Below are 14,076 nucleotides of genomic sequence, written 5' to 3' on the forward strand. Positions count from 1 at the left end.
GAATTGAGAGGGAAGGGAGGGATAGAGAGTTTGAGACACAGAGAGAGACACCTGCAGCACTTCTGCACCACCTGTAAAGATTTCCTCCGGTAGGAGGGGACCAGGGTCTTGAAGCCCAGTCCTCCTGCATTGTAACATGAGTGCTTAACTGGGTGTAGCACCACCTGGTACCCTTGATGGGACACTGTTTTTAGCAAGGAATAGAATTTCTCGTGGCAAGTTAATAAATAAATGAAGAAATAAATAAAAGTGCATTGACATTAACTCAGTGGAAACACACAGGGACATATACATCTCTGTTACCTGTATTACTTATTCATTGATTGATTGATTGCCTCAAGGGGTTATTGCCACAGCTCAATGCCTGTGCCACGAATAATCCACAGCTCCTGCAATCCATTTGTTCCCCTTTCACTGCCCTTGTTGCTTGGTCACTGTGGTGGTTATTGTTGCTGTTGTTGTTCTTACTGACACTTGCATCAGACAGAGAGAAAAGGAGAGAGCAGGGGAAATACAGAGTGGGAGAGAAACATAGAACCCCTAAAGACCTGCTTCACCCCCTGTAAAGCGACTCCCCTGCAGGTGGGGGTCAGGGCGCCACACCCCAGACCCTTCCACCTGTTCCGTCTTTTCGTGAGCGCCACAAGCCCTTAACCCTCTGACATACCGCCAAACCTCCCTGCATTTACTTTTTAAGGCATTATGACCTGCCTCGTTTTGAATCCTCATTATCCTGAGGATCAGTCCTGGAGACAGTGTCATTACACGACACACGGAGATCTCTGGTATCACAGAGCTCCTGGAACAGCAGCTGGGGCTCTAGTGCCAGGGCAGAGGAACTCCCCATCCACCCTCCATGGAGTCCACCTGCCTGCATTTTGGTCCTTTTCCCTCCAAAATGGTTTTTCCCTTTTTGCACTGAGAAACAGGCAGCAGACAGGTTACCCAGGCAGGGGAAAAAATAAATAAAAAGCTTTTTTTTAACTGTAGCGAATGACCATCTTCTGGGAAGTACAGGTTTTGAACCTGAAAACTCTGTCTGTCTGTCTCCTAATCCACAGAAAGAGCCACTAGCCCAGCCAGATCTCACGCTCAAATGGGGTGTTTTTGCCATTCTAAGGTCTGCACAGCGCACTAGGGATTGGACGGCCTGAGACCCAAATGTTACATTGTAGATGGACTGTTTGCAGTTCTTGATCCCCAGGACATTGGACTGTCTCAACTCCCTCCCCTACAGCATGAAAAAAAAAGACTCTTGACAACCATGGAGCAAATGGAGTGGGGGTGAAGGGCCCTGGTTGCCCCTGTCTGCAGGCCTTCTGAAGTAAGCCAGACAATGGGAGCTCAGAGCTGGCCTTAAAAGGCTGGGCGTGCTTCCAGGAAGTGCGACGCAGGGTTCAGCCCAGGGCCTTGCCTTGCAGAAGCTGTCCAGTGTGCATGTGTATAACTCCGTTTGTGCCTGTGCCTCTGTGGATGTGTCCGTGTGTATAAGTGTGAGAGTGTTTGTTTGTGTGTGTTTGTGTGTGTGTGAGGGAGGGAGAGAGAGAGAGAACAACAAAATCACTGTGGCATAGGTGATTTTGTACAAAACACTTGGCACATTCTGATTTACAGCTCAATATTGACACCATTGTGGCTCTCCTTGGCCCTTGGTCACTTTTCTTATTTTCAGATGTAAAGACACTGAAGAGGGAGAGGTTTTTGCCCTGAGGCTTGCACTGGGAACTAGCAGATGCCCTGTGTGTGTTGCCAGACTAGGAAACTTGTGGTGCCTGTCCATGTGGAGAGTCTCCTGAATGAGTTCCTTCTCGAGCCTTTTTCGATAGGTCCCGTTGTCGCTGCATATAGCTAATGATTTGGAGATTTTACTCCTTTGGCCAATTCTTTTCCTGATGCACAGTTTCTCTCCAGGTTTGAGCAATCAATTGTCTTAATGTCATATCACATCCATTGTAGAAAATGACTACATCAGTGTCTCTCTCTCTCTCTCACAGAGCCATTTGGTTTCCTCTTGTCACTCTACAAATCTGTCTCAGTACAAACTACAGCTGCCAAATCATCTACTTCCCTCTTGCTCTTTTTGTCCACCGAGTCCTATACCAAAACTGTAAATCAAAGAAGAAATAGACATAGTGCAGTTCCCTGCACACAGGACAGGCTGAGGCTGGACCAGGGAGATGAAATACGCAAGCCTGCAGACTAATTCCAATTTGGAGAGGCAAGGGCAGTTTTGGAGAGTGGGCTGCAGGCCAAGTGTTTCTTCTCTGAGTGGGCTAAGACCTAGATGTTCTAAGTGTAACCTTTCCTCACTAACATAAAATAACAATGCCACTTGTAATAAGTATGCATTGGGATGGAGGGTTTGTCTTCAGTGCTCTGTCACTGATCAACACAGGGCCAGATTTTCTGTCCTTTTCAGTCACTGTCATTCTGTCTCTCTGACTGTCTCTGTGCCTTCTTCTATGGACCCTTCCTGGAATTCAGTGCATGCATCGTGAAACGGTCTTCCTGGTGTTGAAATTTTCCTTTCTTTGCCCTTTGGATTACTTAGTCTTGTGCATATGGAGTAGTACAGAGGGTAACTGAGGAGACAGCGTTCCTGCTGCAGGTAACAGACATATGTCCATCTGCAGCTGCAGCTGTCCAGGCCCTCTGTGCTTGACTCCAATTCTCCAGGGCCCTGTGGCTGACACTCAGCCTTAATGCAGCCCTCCTCAATTTCCTGCACTGCATCCTTGTCCTTATTCCATGAGAGCCCAGGTCAAGAGAAGTGAAACTCTATCTCCCTGGCACACACATTCTGCTTTCCCTCTATTGGGCCAAATATAAAGGATCTGTGGTACTGATGGCCACACCATTGTCCAGATTTCCAAACAAAATGGAAACTTCCAGCGTTCAGAAAGAGGGTGTTTTGATGACTGAGAAATGTATTTTCCAAGTGCCTCCTGGGGTTTCAAATCCTTTTGAAACCTGAAGTTCGTTGTATATAGGGAATACTCTCACCTCTGGCACGAAGGACCTACACCTAGGAGTACAGCTATCCCTGGGTCAGGAGGTCTGCCAGCCTGCTAGCTCTTGGAGGGATTCCTGAGTATGTCCTCAGGCCCCAAGTGGTAACAGGTGTTTCCAATTGCCTTTATTAGCAGCAGCCAGGCCCTCAGGTGAGGGGCGGGGCTATGATCTCCACTGGAAGCTCCGAATTCAGCCAATGGAGGCATCCATCTTCCTTTTGTCTCTCCATAGCAAGGGCCCTGGAGTTTGTGCTTCCTTCCAGCAGAGCTACTTTGTATGGGACACTCATGCATGCCTACTTCTGGGAATCTCTCTGAGTGTGATGTGTGGACACCAGGCACCATGATCAGGGATTGTGAGGCCACAGGAGGAATTACCTTAGCCGGACACAAAGGGTAGGTTTAAGGGGCCGGGTTCATCCACTATTGTTTGGTCATACACAGTTCCCATCTATGTTGAAACAGCTCTATCTGGTTTCTTTCTGGTCTTGTAATCTGCTGCCCTGATCAGTGGACTGAGATTCAGGAGGCTGATTAGGCAGCCAAACGTGACTGGACAGACTCATGCCCCTGTATTCTGAGGGGTGCCCCAGCTTACCCCATTGGCAGTGTTTGGATGATAGTGAGGCCTGGGATTGAATCGGGAACTCAGGAGAGGGAGACATGAGAATCCCTTTGGATATGCATTCTTGCTTAGCCAGAATGTGGGCTAGCTAGCTGACCCTGTCCATCTAAGTTCATTGTACATAAGTTGCAGGTGAGGCTGGCTACCTTGACACCCATGCTCTGAGACTACTATAGGTGAGCTCTGAGAACACACAAACACACACAGACAGACACACACTCACACACACATTACTGTCAGGTCTGGTAGTACAGCATATGGTGAAGGCTGGGGCTGTCTGGGTTATGTGGGCATGAGAGCTGCTGCCTTACAATATCTACAAGCCAGGTTTGAACCTTTCATCAATGAACACAGTCTAGGAGGTTTTTACTTCTGGTCACTTTCCAACTCATCTATTTCTCTTCTCGCCTTCTCTGTCTCTAACTCTCACAGGCTCTCACATACTCTGTCTTCACTCATTGATATTTTATTTATATACTTATTTTACTGACAAGCCCATATATACAAAGAGATTTACCAGAGCACTGCTAAGCTCTGGCTTGTTTTGATGGTGATATCACCTAGGCTACTGGAGCCACAGCTTTGTAAGTCTCTCTGACACAAGCCATATACTGTATCCTCATATCCATGGCAGTATTTCTCAGACTTTATAATAAACATATACATCCATATATATATATATTTGTTATTTTTAGAATTGTCGACCTATGTAATTGATCTTTATCAGAATTAACACATTTATAACAGCTCCCTTTTTCACTAATAATTGGCCACATAGTTGGAACAGGATTCAATACAATTATAAATAATAGAACCTTCCAGTAGCATTTCTAATAGCATTTCTATCAGCATCCTTATTGTAATTATCATAGTACAGAACTTGCCTCCTTTCTCTAGTGTAAGCGTCAGTACATATAAGTTGCTTCTCATTCTCCTGAAATCTTAATTTGCCTGGACTCTGAAGTGTCTCAGAATTTTTGAAGCAGCCCTCTGTTTCTCAGCAAATGGTTTTCATTATCTGCTGTAATCAGGCCTTCTTGTGCTTTTTGTTTTTATTTTTCATTTTTTTCAAATCCTCCTAGATCATCCCCATTTATTTGCATATTTATTTATTTATTTATTTAGTCCTATGTTACATGAGGGGTCATTTCTTCTGCTTGATAGATTTTTCTCTTATAATTGAAGGGAAGTTTGCACTCACAATACATTTCCTGTGGTAAATACTACACACATATGGTGAAGGCTGGGGTGGTCTGGATTCTGTGGACTTGAGACTTCTGCCTTACAATCTCTACAACCCAGGTTTGAACCTTTCATGTGTGAACACAGTGTGGGAGGTTTTTGACTTCTGGTCTCTTTCCAACTCTTCTACTTCTATTCTTGCCTTCTCTGTCTCTGACTCTCACAGGCTCTCACTCACTCTGTCGGCACTCAGTAATATTTTACTTATACAATATTTTACTGACAGGCCCAGATATACAAAGGAAATCACCAGGACACTGCTGATCTCTGGCTTGTTTTGTTGGCGATTTCACCTAGGTTTCTGGAGCCTCAGCTTTGTAGGTCTCTCTGGCACAATCCATACTCTGTCTCCTCATAGCCATGCCAGTATTCCTCAGACTTTACAATAAAGATACACATATATATGTACATATATATACATATATATATATATATATCAGTCATTTTTAGAATTGTTGACCTTTTTATTTGATCTTGATGCAGAATTACCACATTTATAACAGCCTCCTTATTCATAAATAATTGGACACATCGTTGGAGCAGGATTCACTACAATTATAAATTATAAGCCTTCCAGGAGCATTTCCAATAGCCTTTCTATCAGTATCCTCATTGTAATTATCATAGCACAGAACTTGCCTCCATTTTCTAGTGTAAGCTTCAATACATATGCCTTTCTTTTCATTCTCGGGAATTCTTAATTTCCTGGACCCTGAAGTGTCAGGGAAGTTTTGAAGCAGCCATCTGTTTCTCAGCCGACATTTTCTATATGCCTGCTGTAATCAGGTCTTCCTGTGGTTTTTGTTTTTATTTTTTTCAAATCCTTCTGGATCATCCCCATTCATTTGCATATTTATTTATTTATTTAGTCCCATATCACATGACTGGTAATTTCTTCTGCCTGATAGATTTTCTCTTATAATTGAAGGGAACTTTTGACACACAATACATTTCCTTTTGCAGATACTACACACTACTACAACTACTACTGCACTGTTTTTGACAGTGACATCCAATGCACAATGGATTAGTATTGCATGGCTCTAAAGAATGTTCACAATTTAATCTACAATGTTTTTAACCTCACAAATATTTATTCTGTTCTTTCTTGGGGGATGAATGGTTTACCGTCAACAGTTACATGTAATAGTGGGCACGGGGGTAATTTTCCCACTTTCCCTGTATTTCTGTACATCATTTGTAACTTTCTTACTGAGTAGAAGTAAACAGTCATAAATTGAGAGAGCAGGGCCCAAGCAGGAAGAGAGACAGAGAAACAGCTGCAGTTCTGATTTGACACTAGCACAGCTTTTCCCGAGCTGGGTAAGTGGTGAGCAGGGGCTCAAAACGGGGTCCTGGGCTTCCACATAGTTCCCTGGCATCTCCACCAGCTGTGCCTCCAACCCATGCTTCCTTTGTTGTCCATGTAACTATAGATCTGCTCTAGGCACTTCTCACCTTCATATGCCAGAAACTTAACACTTCTCCCCTCCACCCATGAAACTTTGACCTTTTACTTGAGTGCAAAACAGCAACCCCAATCAACGTTATTTCAGGGAAAAGTGTGTGCGTCTCTGTGGGAGGGTGTGTGTGTGTGTGTATAAGTGTACATAGTGTGTTTCAGTTATGATTAGCACTGTTGTTTCTTTATTCCTGACGCAGATTCTTAGGAACTGGGATGTGCTATGACAAAAAAGTTTCCACTGCACAAGTGGTTTTTCAAATATGAATGGCACATTGGATATTCTGGACACTGTTGTGCATTCTCCCAGGTGGTCCTCAGATGCGTTCTTTCCTTTACTATTCCCATGCTGTGTGCAATTTTCTGTGTAGACTCAAAGAGGTGTGGCATGGAGGAGCTCAGCTGCATTCTGCTGCGTGTCCACAAGGTGGCAGCAAAGCCCATAGTTGAGTGTAGTGATTCTGTGGAATGAGGAGAACTCTGGGATTTGTGGCCCATGGACAGCAAGGTTGAAATTGACGTAGAGGACCCTAGACATCTGTTCTTTCCTGTGGGGTGGGGGGATGCCCCATTTGGCTTTGCAAGTGGAAGGGGTTTCTCTCTTTGTCTGGGATGACTCTACTGGGAGCTTGTGAATTCCTGTGCTCAGCTGCATTCTGCTGGGTGCCCACAAGAGGGCAGCAGCAGTGAGGGACTAAGGATCCATGGGACAAGTGCCCTGAGGCACTGGGCTACAAGTGTGGAGACAGTGATCTGGGTGTGCCCCAAGAGCATGGCCAGCCTAGTTCAAGCAGGCAGTGTCCTAAGGACGGGTCCAGACAGGAGCTATGTGGGTCGTGTTGGCAGAAACAGAGCCTTCAGAGGACGGCAGACAGTCCCTGGGGGCGGGTCTAAGAGACCCTGCCCTCTGAGCCTGAGGGGAGGGCCCAGTGTGTATTCATAGAGACAGCTGGCCAATTAGAGAAGAAGAACATCACCCGCAGGGGAGTGAACCAAGAGCTGGCCAATGAGAACAGAGGAGAAGTTGCGAGGGCGGGACAAAGAGAGCAGCCTTCTGAAGGAAGCCCACCAATGGGAGCTCAGAGCTGGCCTTAAAAGGCTGGGCGTGCTTCCAAGAAGTGCGAAGCAGGGTTCAGCCCAGAGCCCTGCCTTGCAGAATCTGTCAAGTGCGCATGTGTATAACTCCGTTTGTGCCTGTGCCTCTGTGGATGTGTGCGTGCATGGCTGTGAGAGTGTGTGTTTGTGTTTGTTTGTGTGTGTGTATGTGTGTGGTAGGGAGAGAGAGAGAACAACAGAGTCACTGTGGCACAGGTGAATTTGTGCAAAACACTTGGCACATTGTGATTTACCACTCAATATTGACACCATTGTAGCTCTCCTTGGCCCTTGGACACGTTTTTCTTTTCAGATGTAAAGACACTGAAGAGGGAGAGGTTTTTGCCCTGAGGCTTGCACTGGGAATTAGCAGCTGTCCTGTGTGTGTTGCCAGACTACGAAACTTGTGGTTACTGTCCATGTGGAGAGTCTCCTGGATGAGTTCCTTCTCGATCCTTTTTCGCTAGGTCCCGTTGGAGCTGCATATAGCTAATGATTTGGAGATTTTACTCCTTTGGACAATTCTTTTCCTGATGCACAGTTTCTCTCCAGGTTTTAGCAATCAATTGTCTGAATGTCATATTGCATCCATTGTAGAAAATGACTACATCAGTGTCTTTCTCTCTCTCTCTCCCTCCCTCTCTCTCTCTCTCTCTCTCTCTCTCTCTCTCTCTATATATATATATATATATATATATATATATATATATATATATGTATGTATATATGTAACATGTAGAGGTCTGAAAATATATTTTAGCTAGAGACCTGCACAGCTCTGGATTAGAGTAGTAATGTGGATACTCCTGGCCCTTCTTAACCACAGTCATGAGAGATATCTCACATAGCCATTCGTATACCTCTTGTCACTCTACAAATCTCTCTCAGCAGTAACTACAGCTGCCAAATCATCTACTTCCCTCTTGCTCTCTTTGTCCACAGATCCTATCCCAAAACTGTAAATCAAAGAAGAAATAGACATAGTTCAGTTCCCTGCACACAGGACAGGCTGAGGCTGGACCAGGGAGATGCAATACGCCAGCCTACATCTTGGGTGGAGCATCACTAAAATTACTTCCAATTTGGAGAGGCAAGGGCAGTTTCAGAGAGAGGGCTGCAGGCTTCTCAGAGTGGGATAAGACCACTTAGATGTTCTAAGTGTAACCTTTCCTCACACACATAAAATAGCAATGCCACTTGTAAGAAGTATGCATGGGCATGGAGGGTTTGTCTTCAGTGCTCTGGCACTGATTAACACAGGGCCACAATTTCTGTCCTTTTCAGTCACTGTCATTCTGTCTCTCTGACTGTCTCTGCATGCCTTCTTCCCTGGACCCATCGTGGAAGTCAGTGCATACATCATGAACTCGGTCTTTCTGGTGTTGAAATTTTCCTTTCTTTGCCCTTTGGATTATTTAGTCTCCTGCATATGGCGTAGTACAGAGGGGGACTAAGGAGACAGTGTTCCTGCTGCAGGTAACAGGCATATGTCCATCTCCAGCTGCAGCTGTCCAGGCCCTCAGTGCTTGACTCCCATACTCCAGGGCCCTGTGGCTGACACTCAGCCTTAATGCAGCCCTCCTCAATTTCCAGCACTGCATCCTTGTCCTTATTCCATGAGAGCCCAGGTCAAGAGAAGTGAAACTCTATCCCCCTGGCACACACATTGTGCTTTCCCTGTATTGGGCCAAATGTAAAGGATCAGTGGTACTGATGGCCACACCAGTGTCCAAATTTTCCACACAAAACGGAAGCTTCCAGGGTTCAGAAAGAGGGTGTTTTGATGGCTGTGAAATGTCTTTTCCAAGTGCCTCATGGGGTTTCAAATCCTTTTGAAACCTGAAGTTCTTTCTTGTATCTAGGGAATATTCTTACCTCTGGCCTGAAGGCCCTCCCAACTAGGAGCACACCTATCCCGGGATCAGGAGGTCTGCCAGCCTGCTAGCTCCTGGAGGGATTCCTGAGTATGTCTTCAGGCCCCAAGTGGTAACAAGTGTTTCCAATTGCCTTTATTAGCAGCAGCCAGGCCCTCATGTGAGGTGCAGGGCTGTGATCACCACTGGAAGCTCCGAATTCAGCCAGTAGAGGCATCCATCTTTCTTTTATCCATAGCAAGTGCCTGGGGAGTTTGTGCTTCCTGCAAGCAGAGCGACTTTGTATGGGACACTCATGCATGCCTACTTCTGGGAATCTCTCTGAGTGTGATGAGTGGACACCAGGACACCATGATCAGGGATTGTGAGGCCACAACAGCAATTGCCTTAGCTGGACCGAAATGGTAGGTGTAAGGGGCCGGGTTCATCCACTATTGTTTGGTCAAACACAGTTTCCATCTATGTTGAAACACAGCTGTCTCTGTGTTCTTTCCAGGCTTATAATCTGCTGCCCTGTGCAGTTGACTGAGAGCCTGGAAGCTGAGTAGGCAGCCAAACATGACTGGACAGGCTCATGCCCCTGAATTCTAAGCTACCCATTGGCAGTGTTTGTATGATAGTGAGGCATGGGATTGAATGGGGAACTCAGGAGAGCGAGACATGAGAGTCCCTTTGAACATGCATTCTTGCTTAGCGAGAATCTGGGCTAGCTGGCTTGCCCTGACCATCTAGGTTCTCTGTTCATAAGTTGCAGGTGAGGCTGGCTACCTTGACACCCATGCTGTGAGACTACTATAGTTGAGCTCAGAGCACACACAGATACACACAGACAGACAGAGACACACACACACACACACACACACACATTAATGTCGGGTATGGTAGTACAGCATATGGTGAAGGCTGGGGCTGTCTGGGTTCTGTGGGCATGAGAGCTGCTGCCTTACAATCTCTACAAGCTAGGTTTGAACCTGTCATCAATGAACACAGTGTAGGAGATTATTGAATTCTGGTCTCTTTCCAACTCATATATTTCTCTCCTCGCCTTCTCTGTCTCTAACTCTCACATGCTCTCATACACTCTGTCTTCACTCATTTATATTATACTTATATAGTTATTTTACTGACAGGCCCAGATATACAAAGAGAGTTACCAGAGCACTGCTAAGCTCTGGTTTGATGTGTTGGCGATTTCTCCTAGGCTACTGGAGCCTCAGTTTGTAAGTCTTTCTGACACAAGCCATATTCTGTCTCCTCATTTCCATGCCAGTATCACTCAGAGTTTATAATAAAGATATACATACATACATATACATATATATTTATATATATGTCATTTTTAGAATTTTTGACCTATGTATTTGACCTTAATTCAGAATTACACATTTATAACAGCCTAGTTTTTCAGAAATAATTGGCCATATAGTTGGAGCAGGATTCAATACAATTATAAATAATAGAAGCTTCTAGTAGCATTTCTAATCGTGTTTCTATCAGCATCCTTATTGTAATTATCATAGCCCAGAACTTCCCTCCTGTTTGTAGTGTAAGCTTCAATACATATGTGTTTGTTTTCTTTTTCCAGAAATCTTAATTTCCTTGGACCCTGAAGTGTTAGGGAATTTTTGAAGCAGCCCTCTGTTTCTCAGCAGATGGTTTCTATGTTTCTGCTGTAATCAGGTCTTCTTGTTGTTTTTGTTTTTATTATTTTTTATTTTTTCAAGTCCTCCTAAATCATCCCCATTTATTTTCATATTTATTTATTTAGTTAGGTATCACATGAGGGTCACTTCTGCTTGATAGATTTTCTCTTATAATTGAAGGGAACTCTTGACGCACAATGCATTTCCTGGGGCAAATACTACACACATATGGTGAAGGCTTGGGTTGTCTGGGGTCTGTGGACATTAGAGCCGCTGCCTTACAATGTCTACAACCCACGTTTGAACCTGTCATGAATGAACACAGTCTAGGGGGTTTTTGACTTCTCGTCTATTTCCAACTCCTCTATTTCTTTTCTCGCCTTCTCAGTCTCTGACTCTCAAAGGCTCTCACTCACTCTGTCTGCACTCAGTAATATTTTACTTATATCCTTATTTTATAGACAGGCCCAGATATACAAAGAGAGTTGCCAGAGCACTGCTGAGCTCTGTCTTGTTTTGTTGGTGATTTTACCTAGGCTACTGCAGCCTCAGCTTTGTAAGTCTCTCTGACACAACCATATTCTGTCTCCTCATATCCATGGCAGTATCTCTCAGACTTTATAATAAAGATGTACATCCATATACATATATAAATATACATATATATCTGTCATTTTTAGAATTGTCGACCTATGGTCTTCCTGTGGTTTTTATTATTTTTTTATTTTTTCAAATCCTCCTAGATCATCCCCATATATTTGCATATTTGTTTATATATTGTTGCTGATGTGTTATTCTGATGCAGTCTCCTCCCCCAGGTTTTTCTACACCCCGCAAAATCCTAGAGTGCCCCCTTTCAACCAATCCTGGCCCTATATGTCACCCCTGGTTGTCGCCCAATAAAAAGCCCCCTCACCCCCCCTCTCTCTGGTCTCTCAGCTCTCCCTCTCTGAGGTCTGGCTCCCTGTTCTCCCCCTATGGTCAGATAGTGGGGACGGCCATTGCCTGCTGGCTCCACGTGGTCTGAATCAAACCACCCATCCTATAATAAAGATTTGTGTACCCCTTTGCTCTGGACGTCTGCTCTCTTCTCTGCGGTGCAGCCCGACACCAGACCACCACAACAACATCTGGTGCCCATCGTGTTCCGTACCCACACCATGCCCGGCCTGAGGTCTCTGAAACTTCCCAGACACAGGTAAGTGGCACCCGCCCACTTCTGTGGCCCTGTGTTTCCCGCCACCATGGGAAATTTCTCATTTTATCAGGAGGTGTCCCAGTCATTATCTCTTGACCCGGGACAGATTTGCACTGTCATTAATGGTTTAATTTTCGATACCCCTTGCATTTTTTTAACTGTGGTCGCCACTTTCAAGATACGTAAAACGTGGTATGCCATAAAGATAAGTGACCTTGAGGCTGAGGTACAAGAGTTAAATCACATGTGCTTAAGACTTAGACTTCCTAAACAATCAGCGGCTAAACCCAAGAATTCCATTCCCACAGACACGCACACCTGTTCGGATGCTCCTCCTCTAACCCCGCCCCCTTCCGCCCCGGTTTCAGCTCTGCCTGAGGTTTCTGCGTCCCTGAACCCGCCCCCGGCCCCTGCCTCCCCGGTTTCAGCTCCGCCTGAAGCTTCCGTTTTCCTGACCCCGCCCCCAGCTCCTGCTGCTGCAGTTTCAGCTCCACCTGAGGTTTCTGCGACCCTGAATCCCCCTGCCCCTGCCGCCCCAGTTTCAGCTCCGCCTGCAGCTTCCGCGTTCCTGACCCTACCCCTATCCCCTGCTGCCCTGGTTTCAGCTCTGCCTGAGGCTTCCTCGTCCCTGACCACGCCCCCTGCTGATACGTCACCATTAAGGGACCTAGTGGCTGAGATAAGAGAGCTAAAGGATATTTTTTCAGTATTTAAGGATTTTAAACCATGTGCAGTCCACCCCGGTAGCTCAGTCCCCGTAGGTATTCGTTTAGTCTCCTCTGCAGCCACTACAGCAGTTTCTATGGCACTTTCCACTTCTGTAGCTCCCTCTACCGTGCCATCAGACCAAATTCACACATTCCAGGTAAACTTGGCCCCTTCTAAACAAAACCCTCAGCCATGGCAGCCATATTACTCTAAAAACTTTAGAACACTCAGAAAAGCAGTCAGGGAGGACGGAATGCAATCTCCATGGACCAAGTCCGTCTTGAGGAGTTTTTACCAGCATTTAAATACACCACAAGACAGGAAATATCTGGCTCGTGCTGCACTCCCAGACCCACTCTATCTTCAGTGGCAGGCATGCTTCCAGGATGAGTGCTCTAAGGCAATCGCAGGAAAATAGTAACAAACAGGTAGAATAGAATTCTGATGCTTTGTTTGGAGCAGGAGCTTATGAATCTGGAGCTCAGCAGGCAGAAGCCAGGTTTCCAACCAGTTATTTTGAACAGGTAAGCATCTGTGCAACACAAGCATGGGAAAGGGTTTCCACACCCAATGTAGATCCGTCAGCACCCATTAACTCTTTTCACCAAGGCTCTGATGAATCATTGGCGAGCTTCATCTCAAGGGTGAAGAGAAGCTTAGAGAGAAAGGTTTATAATCCTGACGTCCGCACACTACTCCTGCGCTCCATTGTCTGGGAAGGCATGACACCACAGTTCCATCAGGTATGCCTTAATCTTAAACACCTACACCCAGATAATTGGATTCTAGTGAAACAGGAACTTACATCAGGCAATTATGGGGCACCCTCTATGACGCAGGTCTATGCAGTTACCCCACGTAAGCAAAACGGGACCTGCTTTCAGGGCGGTCGCCAAGGACATTGGCGTAACCAATGTCCTGATGAGTTGCGACCACGCCTCCAGTCAGGGAAACCACGCCTCCAGCCAGAGCAACCAGGCTTTCAGTCAGGGAGCCAGAGACCACATACTGTTTGTCCAAAATGTCGTAAGGGGTTTCATTGGAAGAGAGATTGTTGGTCCCAATTTCATAAAGATGGTTCGCCCCTGAATGGTACCAATCCGGGGCCTGAGATTTTTTGGACCACTCCTGTTTTAGAACAAGGTCACCCTTCTATGACAGTAAAGATTGGCAATATTCCTTTTGAATTTTTGATTGACATGGGGGCAGCAAAGACGA

At 45.6% G+C, this 14,076-nt stretch overlaps 1 long non-coding RNA gene across 1 annotated transcript in view; it reads right to left on the bottom strand.

Moving 5' to 3' along the window:
• Positions 1 to 14,076, bottom strand: part of LOC132536535 (uncharacterized) — a 96,589-nt gene that overhangs the window by 39,219 nt on the left and 43,294 nt on the right. The window lies entirely within an intron of this gene.

This window comes from Erinaceus europaeus, unplaced genomic scaffold (genome assembly GCF_950295315.1).
Source record: "Erinaceus europaeus unplaced genomic scaffold, mEriEur2.1 scaffold_224, whole genome shotgun sequence".
Taxonomy (NCBI): domain Eukaryota; kingdom Metazoa; phylum Chordata; class Mammalia; order Eulipotyphla; family Erinaceidae; genus Erinaceus; species Erinaceus europaeus.